At 42.7% G+C, this 15,802-nt stretch overlaps 1 protein-coding gene across 2 annotated transcripts in view; it reads right to left on the bottom strand.

Annotated features, from left to right (window-relative positions):
* SEMA4B (semaphorin 4B) overlaps positions 1-15,802 on the bottom strand; it is a 284,324-nt gene that overhangs the window by 158,226 nt on the left and 110,296 nt on the right. The window contains exon 2 of one of the 2 annotated variants that reach the window (XM_056572013.1): positions 14,306-14,348. The exons of the other annotated variant lie outside the window; for it this stretch is intronic. The gene's annotated coding sequence lies outside the window, so the exon portion shown is untranslated. The remainder of the gene's footprint in view (positions 1-14,305; positions 14,349-15,802) is intronic. 2 annotated transcript variants of the gene reach the window in all.

Genomic DNA, 15,802 nt, shown 5'->3' with positions numbered 1-15,802 from the left:
ACTGTCAGCCAAACCTGCTGTCTTTGGCCGGTTCAGACGACTTTCAGGGGGGTCTTGCAACTCTAAACCTACAGATGACCACGTGGCAGACCACAATTTTCAGTGTGGCAATGCAACCGGATACGGTCCAAAAATGAGCTGACTGGAGTCCCTATCTAACTCTGTCCAGCTCATTGAAATAAATGGGGTGCGGCACGGGCCCAGCGAGGAGACGACAACAGCCGATTTTTAAATTATCCCGCTGAATCTGGCTGTATTGCAATAAACCTGGTGTGAATGAACCCCGAGAGAGCAGCTGTCTATCTAATGTATATGTGGGTGTCTTCACTCTCCCCTGATTGCAGATGTCGGGGGAATGAATTGTGGATGTAATATAAATTACATTACATAGGTTACTTTGTTGCTGCCATTTACCTCTAGCTATTTGTTTTTTTGTTTTGTTTTTACACATGATTTTCTATTGCAGTGAATGGGAATTTACATTGAGGGTGTAACAGCAGCTTTCCTGCTGGGAGACTTGTTTAGTAATCCCAAACATTTGGTGTAGTTGAAAGACAGCTCAGGCAGAAAAATGCCTCCCAGGATTTGATGTTGTTTTTTTATTTTTCCTGTCACATCGGCGGTGGAGAATTTTCGAGGTAGAGCTTTTTAGGAAACCTTACACTCATCCTCACAAAAATATATGAGGCATCACTCTCCAAACATGCAGACATGGGGGGAGATTTATCAAAACCTGTGCAGAGGAAGAGTGGTGCAGTTGCCCATAGCAACCAATCAGATTGCTTCTTACATTTTCCACAGGCCTCTAAAGAGGCCTGTGGAAAATGAAAGAAGCAATCTGATTGGTTGCTATGGGCAACTGCACCACTCTTCCTCTGCACAGGTTTTGATAAATCTCCCCCAATGGAGTGGACAAATATGCCATATATAGCACAATTTATAAAGTGGACTTATAGTAAGATTCTCTTTGTTGGTGCAACCAATCATAGCTGAGGGTGTTTATGGGGCTTGCAAGTTGCTGTTGGGCCCCCTGATATACACACATACATAAAGTATATCCAAACACATTATACATACATGCAGAGTATATACACACACATTTAGACATACACACAGTATATACAGGAATAGAATGGGACACTTCATATTTTTTTATTTGGCCAAGTAATCCCATTTGGGGGTGTCACCTGGTGAGGTCTGCACCCCTTACACCCCACTAGCAATGCCACTACATATTGCTCTGGTGCAACGAAAGCTGAGCAATGATTCGTTGCTATGGGCAACAAAGAGAATTTTATAGAAAGACAACTTGATCAATCCTCCCCATTACATCAGGGGTATTCCTTTCTTGTTCAGTGATAACATATTGTTAGGATATGAAATCACTTTCAGGGAGTTTTGGGAGTTCCGAGAGAGCATGCAAAACTAGTGCTGCAGCACCTTTGTTTGTCAAATCAATGGGGGTCAGAAAGGTTGGACATAAAGTGATGGTATATCCTAGTGATGTGCCATTACTTTACAAGATACTTATAATAACCCTTTACATGCCATATAAAAGATAAAGGGGGAGATTTATCAAAACCTGTCCAAAGGAAAAGTTGCTGAGTTGCCCAAAGCAACCAATCAGCTCGCTTCTTTCATTTTTGAAAAGGCCTGGGAAAAATGAAAGAAGCGATCTGATTGGTTGCTATGGGCAACTGGAAAACATTTTCTCTGCACAGATTTTGATAAATCTCCTCCAAAATGTTTCCCCCTTAGATGCTGTCAAAGAAAGGCTTATAATTAAGATCAGGTTTTAGGTCTTGTGGAGCAGAGAGTTATGGAGAGTTATGTTTCAATTCTCATCTTCAAAAAACATTACTTAATATACTGTGAATCATGACAGAAAGCCCAAGCACAAAAGTGAGGGAAATGAGATATATATATATATATATATATATATATATATATATATATATACACAGTGGGAGACTGTGAAGGTTGCCATAAATGGACACTTGTCTCATTGACAAGGACAGCTGGTGGTGAGGCATATGCTAGTGCTTAGACCACCACAGAGATGGCAGCAATTTTTCTCATTCTCTATCTTCATTGAATAAGTGTCACTGCACAGAGAAGCACATGTTAAAGGAGTTATCCACCATGAGGTGATTTTAGTATGTACCTGGCAGACAGTAATGGACATGCTTAGGAAGGATCTGCGCCTGTCTTGGGGCTAAATGGCTATGTTGTGAAATTACCATAACACTGTGGCTAGCATTTTGTGAACTTGTATTTCCTGTTTGACTTATGTTTTTATGACTACAAATCCCACAATTCCATTTCCTCCCTCTCACACATCAGCCACCCCACCCATTGAAACAAAAGACCTGTGGTTTTCAATCAGGGTGCCTACAGCTGTTGTATTTGTTGCAGATTGATCCCTCCACCCATTGAAGGAGACAGGCTCCCTGTCATCAGCTGACTAGTGAGTCAGGTCTCGGCCGCATTGCAACTTGGGAAAAATCTGAGACAACAGTCATTTTGTATGCTGTTAAAAATAAATATTGGGGTGAAAATCACAGAAGAATTGTGAGAAAACCATCACATACAGGTACAGACACTATATTATGAACTACACTAACTTTACAGCCCCTGTAGCATAGTCAAATAAAAAAAATTCCTGGAATACCCCTTTAACCCCTTAAGGACCAGGCCATTTTACACCTTAGAACCAGAGCGTTTTTTGAACATCTGACCACTGTCACTTTACATTAATAACTCTGGAATGTGCTTTTAGTTATCATTCTGATTCCGAGATTGTTTTTTCGTGACATATTCTACTTTAACATTGTGGTCAATTTTTGTGGTAACTTGCATCCTTTCTTGGTGAAAAATCCCAAAATTTGATGAAAAAATTGAAAATTTTGCATTTTTCTAACTTTTAAGCTCTCTGCTTGTAAGGAAAATGGATATTCCCCCCCAAAAATTTTAAATTCACATTTCCAATATGTCTACTTTATGTTTGCATGATAAAATTGACAAGTTTTTACTTTTGGAAGACACCAGAGGGCTTCAAAGTTCAGCAGCAATTTTCCAATTTTTCACAAAATTTTCAAACTCACTATTTTTCAAGGACCAGTTCAGGTTGGAAGTGAATTTGAAGGGTCCTCATATTAGAAATACCCCATAAAAGACCCCCATTATAAAAACTGAACCCCCCAAAGTATTCAAAATGACATTCAGTCAGCGTTTTAACCCTTTAGGTGTTTCACAGGAATAGCAGCAAAGTGAAGGAGAAAATTTACAATCTTCATTTTTTACACTTGCATGTTCTTGTAGACCCAATTTTTGAATTTTTACAAGGGGTAAAAGGATAAAATGTATACTTGTAGCCCATTTGTATCCCAATTTCTATCGAGTAAGCACATATCTCATATGTCTATGTAAAGTGTTCGGCGGGCGCAGTAGAGGGCTCAGAAGCGAAAGAGTGACAAGGGGATTTTGGAGAGTACGTTTTTCTGAAATGGTTTTTGGGGGGCATGTTGCATTTAGGAAGCCCCTATGGTGCCAGAACAGCAACCCCCCCCCCCACATGGCATACCATTTTGGAAACTAGACCCCTTGAGGAACATAACAAGGAATAAAGTGAGCCTTAATACCCCGCAGGGGTTTCACGACTTTTGCATATGTAAAAAAAATTATAATAATTTTCACAAAAATGTGTGTTTCCCCCCAAATTTTACATTTTTGCAAGGGTTAATAGCAGAAAATACCCCCCAGAATTTGTAACTCCATCTCTTCTGAGTATGGAGGTACCCCATAAGTTGACCTGAAGTGCACTACGGGCGAACTACAATGCTCAGAAGAGAAGGAGTCATATTTGGCTTTTTGAGAGCAAATTTTGGTCGGGGGGCATGTCGCATTTAGGAAGCCCCTATGGTGCCAGAACAGAAAAAAAAAAACACATGGCATACCATTTTGGAAACTAGACCCCTTGAGGAACGTAACAAGGAATAAAGTGAGCCTTAATACCCCACAGGGGTTTCACGACTTTCGCATATGTAAACAAATATATATTTTTTTCACTAAAATGTGTGTTTCCCCCCAAATTTCACATTTTTGCAAGGGTTAATAGCAGAAAATACCCCCCAAAATTTGTAACCCCATTTCTTCTGAGTATGGAAATACAGACTGCACACCACTAAGGTCCTGTACACGACCGGTCGAATCGGTCGACCGGTGTGGATGTCAAGTGCCCTGCGGTCGAACTACAATGCTCAGAAGAGGAGGAGCGCCATTGAGCTTTTGAAGAGTGAATTTGTTTGGAATGGTAGTCAGGGGCCATGTGCGTTTACAAAGCCCCCCGTGGTGCCAGAACAGTGGACCCCCACATGTGACCCCATTTTGGAAACTACACCCCTCACAGAATTTAATAAGGGGTGCAGTAAGTATTTACACCCCACTGGCATTTGACAGATCTTTGGAACAGTGGGCTGAGCAAATGAAAAATGTAATTTTTCATTTTCACGGACCACTGTTCCAAAAATCTGTCAGACACCTGTGGGGTGTAAATGCTCACTGTACCCCTTATTACATTACGTGAGGGGTGTAGTTTCCAAAATGGGGTCACATGTTGTGGGGTCCATTGTTCTGGCACTATGGGGGCTTTGTAAACACACGTGGCCTTCAATTCCGGACAAATTTTCTCTTCAAAATCCCAATTGCGCTCCTTCTCTTCTGAGCATTGTAGTTCGCCCGCCGAGCACTTTGCATCCAAATTTGGGGTATTTTCTTACTCAGAAGAAATGGGGTTACAAATTTTGGGGGGCTTTTTTTCCCTATTTTCCATTGTGAAAATGACAAATTTAGGGTAACACCAGCATTTTAGTGAAAAAAATTTTTTTTTGTCATTTTCCCATCCAACTTTAACGAAAATTTGTCAAACACCTGTGGGGTTTTAAGGCTCACTATACCCCTTGTTACATTCCATGAGGGGTGTAGTTTCCAAAATGTGGTCACATGTTGGTATTTATTTTTTTCGTTTATGTCAGAACTGCTGTAAAATTAGCCACCCCTGTGCAAATCACCAATTTAGGCTTCAAATGTACATAGTGCGCTCTCACTCCTGAACCTTGTTATGCGCCCGCAGATCATTTTACGCCCACTTCTGGGGTATTTCCGTACTCAGGAGAAATTGCGTTACAAATTTTGGGGGTCTTTTTTTCCTTTTACCTCTTGTGAAAATAAAAAGTAAAGGGCAACACCAGCATGTTAGTGTAAATTTTTTTTTACACTAACACTTGTGTAGACCCCAACTTTTCCTTTTCATAAGGGGTAAAAGGAGAAAAAGCCCCCAAAATTTGTAGTGTAATTTCTTCCGAGTACGGAGATACCCCATATGTGGCCCTAAACTGTTTCCTTGAAATACGACAGGGCTCCGAAGTGAGAGAGCGCCATGCGCATTTGAGGACTAAATTAGGGACTTGAATAGGGGTGGACATAGGGGTATTCTACACCAGTGATTCCCAAACAGGGTGCCTCCAGCTGTTGCTAATCTCCAGCATGCCTGGACAGTCAGTGGCTGTCCAGAAATGCTGGGAGTTGTTGTTTTGCAACAGCTGGAGGCTCCGTTTTGGAAACACTGCCGTACAATACGTTTTTAATTTTTATTGGGAGGGGACAGTGTAAGGGGGTGTATATGTAGTGTTTTACCCTTTATTATGTGTTAGTGTAGTGTAGTTTAGTGTTTTTAGGGTACATTCACACTGGCGGAGGTTTACAGTGAGCTCCCTGCTAAGAGTTTGCGCTGCGTCCAAAAATTTGCCACAGCTCATACTTGAAGCAGAAAACTTACTGTAAGTCTGCCCGTGTGAATGTACCCTGTACGTTCACATGGGGGGGCAAACCTCCAGCTGTTTCAAAACTACAACTCCCAGCATGTACTGACAGACCATGCAGGCTGGGAGTTGTACTTTTGCAAAAGCTGGAGGCACACTGGTTGGAAAACCTTCAGTTAGATTCTGTTATCTAACTCAATATTTTCCAACCAGTGTGCCTCCAGCTGTTGCAAAACTACAACTCCCAGCATGTACTGATCACCGAAGGGCATGCTGGGAGATAAAGTTATGCAACAGCTGGAGGGATCGCAACTACAACTCCCAGCATGCTGGGATTTGCAGTTTTGCAACATCTGGAGAGCTACAGTATAGAGACCACTGCAAACTGTGGCCCTCCAGATGCTGCAAAACTACAAATCCCAGCTTGCCCAGACAGCAAACAGTTGTGTGGGCATGCTAGGAGTTGTAGTTTTGCAAGATCTGGAGGGCTATAGTTCAGAGACTACCATATAGTGGTCTCAAACTGTAGCCCTCCCGCTGTTGCAAAACTACAACTCCCAGCATGCCCAAACAGCTGTCTGGGCATGCTCAGAGTTGTAGTTGTGCAACATCTGGAGGGCTACAGTATAGAGACCACTATATAGTGGTCTCGGACTGCAGCCCTCCAGATGTTGCTAGGCAACTTACCGGCTTCCGTCGGATCCAGGGAGCCTGCTGCACGACATCGCCGCCAGCCGATCTCCGATGCCGATCATCGCCCGCAGCCTCCGCAGATCGGTAAGTTGACTCCGGAGCCGGTCCTCTGTCGTTTCCACGTTCTGCCCCGCCTATTAACCCCCCCTGCCCCCGATCTGCTATTGGTGGTCGCGTCTAGACCACCAATAGTAGGGATAGGAGGGGTGGCACCCCTGCCATATTCACATGTCATTTTTTTTATCACAGACTCTAAAAAAATCCTTATATTTTTACAGCCTGTCCAGGAATTCCTGGTAGTTGGCAACCATGCGACCAGTTATCCATGAATCATTGAGCTGTCCCCTTTAAAGGCAGATTGTATATGGCCTCAGTAGATCATGCTTGTCATGTTGTATAGAAATAGACATTTAATACTTGTATGTAAGAGATTTGAGATGTCAGTCAGGAGCCACAGGGAACGCGCTTTTAGAGCATGGGCAAGAAACGTTCTCACTCTAAGTTGTAGACTTTTACTGGACATTATCCAAACTCAATGGTATTTTCTATCCCCCGTGGGAATATAAGTCTATGGGATTTATAAGAAAAGAAAATACAATAGTTTTTTTCTTTTTGCTTTCAGTCCTGGTCTCTCATGACCTTTCCCAAGCAGTGTGGTACATTGGAAGCCACCAACACAGGCTTATTAGCTGTGCGGCTGGAGGCAATGCCACATCAGGGATGCTTTACATTCTAAGTCTTTTCAAAAGGAAGTTTTTCAGTGTAGAAGTAATGATAAAACTAACAGAACATTTGTCTATGAATGTTCCTATATAAGGGTAACTCTGGTAAATAACATCTTATCCCCTATCCACAGCATAGGGGATAAGTGTCTGATCATGGATGGTCTGACTGCTAGGACCCCCTGCGATCTCCTTCCCGGGACCCCGATGTTCTGAACATCTGTGTTTAGAACACAGGCTTTTCTCGTGGTCCACAAGCCCCCTTGATGTATCTTTGGCTCTTGTAGGGCTTGTGTATCTTTGGCTCTTCCATAGAGATAGATGGAGGGGGCATGTTGACCACAGCTTTGTGCGGTGGTCAGAGTTCCCCTTTAATGTGCACATCCACCTTTGATAGCTGGTGATAGCTGGTCGATGACAGCCATCCCTCCTGTCTACCCCATACACATAAATGTTCCACTTTGCCGAACGTTCTGTTTTATAAATGAGGAGCCTGGAGGAACCTGATGCTAGATGGCTCTGTGGTGGCAGCTTATCTCCTTGGAAAATGAACACCTGGAAGTGAACATTTTAGCATATTCAGGAAGGGGGCGGTCCGGCAAGTGAATATCGATGAGGCAGGGGAGCTGGGTAAGCTGGCTTCCCACCTCCATTGTGCAAAGTAGCTACAGAATTAGAAACTGGCACAGCTCAGGAAATACTGAGGACAGGCGTGGTACTGTTTTTTGAAGAAATTAGCTGTGTTTTTATATTCCTGGATAATCCCTTTAATGGCTTATGTGTATGGATGTATAATGGATTTGGATAGGAGTTGACCCTGGGGTGTGGGACCAGACCATGGTGGGTGGAAGAATAAAACATTTTGGAACAAAATGAGAAAATATAGCGATGGATTAAAAATAAAGTGAACTCCATATAAGAAAAATAATCAGAGATCCGACCCCCTATAAAATAACATTGTGCGATTTCATAAGTGAGTGTTATGTGCCCCATTACCATTTTGGACCCTTGGGCTGTGCCCTTTTCCCCAAATACCCCCGGAATATGGCATCATTTTTTTGTTTTACTTTTATGTACTCCTGTAATCCACCTAATAAAAAAAACTAGAAAGTACAAATAAATATTTCGGATGAATACTTATTTATACATTTATATTATAAATATGTATAAATACTTTAGTGAATTCTCTGCTGCCAACTTTCAACAATATTACAGTAGTTCAATTTAGATCACATAGACTGAATAATTATAAATAAAAAAAAGGTTAAAAAAATTAAAAATAAATAAAACCACCGGTATACCCGAACTACAGACCACAGCTGGCAGGGTATGATGGAGGAGTGGGCTTTGATACTGCTCAGCTTAGTAATTGGCAGGAGGTATATGGAAGGCAGTGCCAAATCTCCCACAGATATTCTTATACTGCAGCTAAACCCTGTGCAGCTCACACATCAGTACCACTCCGTGTCCATGCAAGGGATGATATTCTTGCATACCTCATATTTCATTGCTGCCTGAGTAAACAGCACATACCTGCTGACATAAGAGCTCCAAATACTGCAGCAGTGCTTTACTTCAGTTAACATTCAACTTAGACTTCAGGGAGATCTATCTGCAGTAGATTTATATTTTTGAGATAAAAAAAAATTTAAAATCAAAACTATATTATACAATATATAAATATATGTGTATAATTTTTTTTTAACAGCAAGTCATCAAATGTATTGAAAATGCTATGAAACTTCCCAGTACAATGTTATTATCAGAATAGCTCATGCTGAAAGCAGCATCACAAATGACAAGGAATGTGAAGCCGCACGTATAGTAAATCATTCCAGAGGCTAAAGATAGTGATTTTTGAAATCCCGCAACATTAGGGAACTGCCATTTAATTTCCATTACTGTGTTTACTAGGCCTAATCTAGTACATTCAGTCCAGTATAAAAATGGGCCCCAATCCTAATACCTAACTTCGTTTTTTTCTAAATCAACTGATGCCAGAAAGTTAAACAGATTTGTAAATTACTTCTATTAAAAAATCTTAATCCTTCCAGTACCTATTAGCGGCTGTATACTACAGAGGAAATTCTTTTCTTTTTGGATTTCTTTTCTGTCACGACCACAGTGCTCTCTGCTGACACCTCTGTCCATGTCAGGAACTGTCCAGAGTAGGAGAAAATCCCCATAGCAAACCTATGCTGCATTGGAGTACAACTTCCTCTACCAGTGGTCTTCAACCTGCGGACCTCCAGATGTTGCAGTTTTGCAACATCTGGAGGTCCGCAGGTTGTAGACCACTGTCCTATATTTTACATTGCACGGATCCCTCAACATACGATGGTTTTAACAAACGATGGTCCGTTTGGAACGGATTACCATCGTATGTTGAGGGACCACTGTAGTCCTGAGTTAGTACGTTTTTCTGTTGCACTGTGTATTTGGCAAGCCCTTTATTTGGGAGGGAAACAAATAAACAGACCTAAGCCTGGCCTTAAGGGAACAGTTCACTAGAAAAGGTGATACGTGAGAAGAATACATGCAGGCAAGTCAGAGCAGGTGGGCTTAGGGAATGGAATGCTCTTGTACAGAGGGATAAGTCTCATAGCTCGGAGCATTGTCTCTAAGTTGCTAAAACTGGAACAACAACCAAAAAAGTAGGTTCCTGGAGCAAAGTTCAAACTTCCTGCAGTTGTGGAATAGGCGGCTTCGTAGACTTCAATATTGACTGACCACTTGTAATGTGCAATAATGAGGGGCTTGGCAAATAGTAGAAAAACAAAGAGAATGTCTACTGTAAAGTCCTACAAACACACAGTTAATGGTTCAAAGCAAATATCAGGGTTTATATGGATCACATGGACATGTCAGAATAACCTGGAAAAACAGGATTGGAGGCAAACTGTGTGTGGTGTCCTGGTACCGTATTGCATACCGTACCTAGCGTAGAAGTCACCAAAGTCAGAGTAACTACGGGTAGGGTTCCTCAGGTGAGACAGCCCCTAGTCGCCTCTCCTCAAGTCTATCTCCATTGCTAATATCTGTATATATTTAATAATTATATATATTTCATAGTAATGTATGGTGCTTACCTTGTTCAGCGTCGCAGGACCTTCGGTCATGTGACCATGCTAGTAATCTCTATGGTATGTTACCCACAAATCTTTGTAATGGTGATTGACATCAGTATGGACCAATTAGCGTTTGTCCAGCCCCTGCCCATATAAGGGAGCTGCCTCTAATTATTGCTCCGTTGGGTTGCTGCTCTCGTGGATGCCGGACTACCAGGATGGTTCTACGCAAATTTCAAAGACACGCTAGGCCTCAAAAACCTGCCGGCCTCAGCGAAACCAAAACCGTGAGTTCAAATCTAAATCCCCGCTAATGCTAGCGTGACTACTGGACCGCAACTAAATCCCCTAAATCCAGTGGAACAACGCACAGTACTAAAAGACTCTAAATGCTAAAGTCCCAACCTTTGTCAATCTCCAAGGGAAACCGTTGTTATGCTTAGAGACTGTTATTGGAGCTTGCAGAAAACCTTCAGGAAAAGTTAATACTGTTTCAGAACACTCTCTGGTTGTGGACAATCCATTATTATCTACCTCCCTATCGCTCTTGGGAAGAGTGGCGGTAGGACAAGTGTTACTGAGGAGCCCTCATGTACAAAAAAGAAAGTTGCAACAGCACTCTAGGTACTCTGTTTGATTAAAATGTGTCCCCCCTTTTTGATCAAAATGTGTTACTGAGGAGCCCTCACCTTGGCGTCACGAATAGCAAGGGTTAACATGCACCCTTTAATAACCGCACAGCTACACTCCCCATACCCTACATCCCCCAGGCTATCACATGTGTCATTATCTATTAAACTGTACTTAGTGAGGGCCAGGTCTGCAACAAACACATAAATACAAACACTAGCCCTTTACATGTTCTGAGGCTGGGTTCACACGGAACGGAACTTGTGCGGAATGTCCTCACAGGAATTCTGCTGCAGCAGAGTTCCTTGGGATTCTGCTGGACCGTTCACATGGCAGAATTTTTCGCGCCTGATGTTTCTGCCGTGGAAATTCTGATTCCGGCATCTACAGACAAGTCTATTCTTTCTGCGAAGTCAGCAAAGCAATGCATTGCCGTCTATCAGATGACATCTTTCCTAATGGTCCCAGCATCCGTCCAATTTCTCAAATGTGCAGAATGTCCGCCAGTATTTTCCTGCGGACATTCCGCACATTTTACCCCCGTGTGAACATAGCCTAAAGCTTCCTTCCTTCCTGTTAGGCTATGTTCGCATGGTGGAATCTAGAAGAAATAGATTTGGCCATGGTTTTGACTAAGGATTAACCTTTTTTTAAGGGGCAAATCTGCATCCAGGCTACCAAAATATGCAGCATGCAAATACAAAATCTGGAAAGTAAGTATATAAAAAATTCACAAATGTGGCAAAGCCTCTACTAAAAGTGTCATATCACTACCCCGTGTGAATATTCCCTTAACAAAGAAGCAACATCTAAATCAGTGTTTCCACAACAGGGTTGTTACGCCGAGCGCTCCTGGTCCCTGCTCCTCCCCGGAGTGCTCGCGGCACTCTCCTGTCTGCAGCGCCCTGGTCAGACCCGCTGACTGGGAGCGCTGCACTGTCACTGCCGGCGGGGATGCGATCCGCGTAGCGGGACGCTCCCGCCCGCGGGTCGCATCCCAATCCACTCACCTGTCCAGTTCCCCGGCTGTCACGTCCCGGCGCGCGGCCCCGCTCTCTAGGGCGCGCGCACGCCGGCTCTCTGAAATTTAAAGGGCCAGTGCACCACTAATTGGTGCCTGGCCCAATCAGTTGTCAATCACTCCCATTCATATAAAAACCCACTTCCCCCTTCCTGTCCCTGCCGGATCATGTTGCCCTAGTGCCCTGAGAAAGCGTTTTGTGTATCTCAAGCCTGTGTATCCAGATCCTTGCCGTTGCCCCTGACTACGACCCTTTGCTGCCTGCCCTGACCTTCTGCTACGTCCGACCTTGCTCTTGCCTTGTCGCTGTGTACCGCGCCTGTCTCAGCTGTCAGTGGAGTTGAGTCGCTATCGGGTGGAACGACCTGGGGGTTACCTGCCGCTGCAAGTCCATCCCGCTTTGCGGCGGGCTCTGGTGAAAACCAGTAACCCCTTAGATTCCGTTCCCCTGGTACGGCCCACGCCATCACCTCCACCTCCAGTGTCCTCGCTGCTTACCAGTCCGGATCCTGACAAGGGTACATCAAGCTGTTTTAAAACTACAACCCCCAGCATGCTTGGACAGTCTTTGGCTGTCCAAGCATGCTGGGAGTTGTAGTTTTGCAACAGCTGGAAGCACACCAGTGTGGAAACACTGATTTAAAGGGGTACTCTGCTGGAATTTTTATTTTTTTTTAATCAACTGGTGCCAGAAAGTTAAACAGAATTGTAAATGACTTCTATATAAAAAATCTTACTCCTTCCAGTACTTATCAGCTGCTGTATGCTCCACAGGAAGTTCTTTTCTTTTGGAATTTCATTTCTGTCTGACCACAGTGCTCTCTGCTGACAGGAGCAAATCCTCATGGCAAACCGATCCTGCTCTGGACAGTTCCTGACCCAGACAGAGGTGTCAGCAGAGAGCACTGTAGTCAGACAGAAAAGAAATTAAGCAAAAAACAAAAAAATAAAAATAACTTCCTCTGTAGTATTCAGCAGCTGATCAATACTGGAAGGATTAAGATTTTTAAATAGAAGTAATTTACAAATCTGTTTAACTTTCTGACACCAGTTGATGCATAAAAAATGAAAAGAACAATACAAAAAAGGAAACTAAATGTGTTCAATAAACATTTAAAACAGGTTTAATGATTTAATGCATCTTCGGGGAAGAACAGCTATTTAGTTAGCAGGATGTTACTCTGTATGTGTATACATAATGAATATGCGTAATGACATTTTGTCTTTTGTTTTCCAGTTTTTCGAAAAAACAATGATGATTTTTCTTCCAGAAAGAAGATTGTCACACCGCTGCAGTCAAAAGGTAAAGAAGGTCAGATCCGCTGACGTGCCTTTCTTATTTACAAAAACACCAATGATGCATGAGGATTGTCAGGAGAGGGATCATGAAGCTTTGGCTACACAGACATGTTTGCATACCAGCACCTAATACTGACCGAATAGTCGCAGTGCAAATCAATACAATGTATACATGTATAAGAATAATCTACCACACTTTTGTATCCTACAAATAAAACATTTACCAGCATCAAACAGGCCAAGTAGACTACATTTGGTCTAGTAAAGCTGTGGCCATGCTGGAGCACACCTAGGTCGGAATCCATTTTTGATGATATTCTGACATATACCTGTAGCTTAGACTGAGTTTTTGCCTACATTGTATTTTGTATTATTCTGCGGCACCATTGAGCAAAACAATGAAAGAAAAAAAGTACTCTATTACATGCTAGGCATAAACAGTGCTTTGACAGAACCCACTGACTTTCATATGGTCCATAGGGTTTCCAAAATGGGGGCATCTTACCAGACAGTATAACGCAGCATGCTGTGTTATTTTTGATGGAACCATAAGGCCATGTTCACAGGATGGAATTTGCACTTTGGTATTGGACATTCCGCTGCAGCAGTGTCCCATTTATTTCAATGGGATTCTTTTGCACTGTGCACATGGTGGAGTTTCTATGGAAGACATTTCCTCCCAATTCCGGAGTCCGCAGAAAGAATAATCATGTCTATTCTTTCTACGGAGTCTGCATGAAAATGCATTGCCATCTATGAGATGGTGCATTTCTGAGAGGTCCTAGCTCTGGCTTGTTCTGCAGGTGCTCCTCTGTCAGGGGGAATGTTCCGTGTGAACATAGCCTTAGACAGAGGCAGCCAATGAAGCTTTAAATGCAGGTGTGACAAAATGTGACATGAATGCTCATTTGAGTGACAGCTTAAGGACTAGCGTGATGCTTCTATTCCTGTAGACCTAGCAATTGTAGCAATATTACTGCCTTACATTGTACAGTATTCAGAACAGTCTTGTGAATGTTTTTATTCCATAAAGCTATAGATACAAGTACATACCACAATCCAAAGGAGTTGTTTTCTGAAAGCTGTCAGATTAAACCTGAAAAGAACAATTAAAAACTAATTAAGTATTAGTGCATTAACATCCTAAAACAAAAGGTATAAAGTAACCTCTACTGTGAGTCCGTATACTAAGAAAACACGTCCGGCACCGCTAGCAACGTAGGACCACAATAGGGTATCAAGGTGTGGGCAATCCCAAAGTGTACCGGTGAATATGCGTGTAACAAGTCCCCAGATCTTGGTGCAATTATCCAGTTAAGGTAGCAAATATAGGCAAAGCAAAGTAATAGAATGAAAGACACACTCACCAAATTCTTGCTGGGAAGACAGCTTTCTTTATTGCAGCATGGTGTACAGAAAATCACCAGGTACGAAGGTGCACAGGGAGCAGAAAGCTGTCTACCCAGCAAGAATTTGGTGAGTGCGTCTTCCATTCTATTACTTTGATTTGCCTATAACCTCTACTGTATCCTCGATCACAGTGGTTCCTGACCTTTTATTTGAAAGAGTAGCACTTGACAGTCTATTTCTAAAAATTGTATCCCCCCCCCCCACCATATTAGCGACATGTTTGTTATTAATATAGTTGCTGTTATTTCAAATGTATTTGCTTTTCTTTACTATCATCTCCCCAGGCCCCCTGATCCTCTCCATATGTCCACAGGCTCCCTGATCCTCTCACTATCTCTAAGTCTCCACTGATCCTCTCACCACCAATGTACAGAGTGTGACCGCACCATCAGAATAATGAGTGCAGCTCTGGAGTATAAAACCGGGTATAACTCAGGATCAGTACAGGATAAGTCATTTAGTATATGTGCACAGTGACTTCACCAGAAGAATAGTGAGTACAGTTCTAGATCATGATACTGGATGTAACTCAGGATCAGTAAAAGAGAAGTAGTGAATTGTACACAGTGACCTCACCAGCAGAATAGTAAGTGCAGCTCTGAAGTATAATACCAGATGTAACATAGAATCAGTACAGGGCAAGTGATGTAATATAAGTACACAGCATGACCGCACCAGCAAAGTAGAGAGTGCAGCTCTGCAGTATAATACAGGATGTAACTCAGGATCAGTACTGTATACTATAACATTACTTATCCTGTACCAGCAGAGCAGTGAGTGCAGCCCTGGTAGTATTATACAGAATGATCACTGACCAGGCTCCTTTCCATGCTCTCTTGTTAGTGGCGTGGTGGTGAATCTTTAAAGCGCAACTATGACCAATTTGGAACCCTCCCAGACTACTACCAGCACTGGTGATAACAAAAGCAATGCAGCCATACCTTCGGCTGTGCTTTTCCTTAAGTTGTCAGCCTGGAAATCAAGCTATTTTGGTGGTCAGCAACAGTCGGATAGGCATGGCTGGGTGCGCACAGCTCAGCCACCTACTCGCCTATCCCACCTATGTCAGCGCTGAGACCACTGTGTGATACACACACAGGACCTCCGCGCATGCGTCCCTGCTGTTAATGACGTACGTCA

This window comes from Hyla sarda, chromosome 4 (genome assembly GCF_029499605.1).
Source record: "Hyla sarda isolate aHylSar1 chromosome 4, aHylSar1.hap1, whole genome shotgun sequence".
NCBI lineage: Eukaryota > Metazoa > Chordata > Amphibia > Anura > Hylidae > Hyla > Hyla sarda.
The sequence above is the reverse complement of the archived record's forward strand: the minus strand, read 5'-3'. Positions and strand labels throughout refer to the sequence as shown.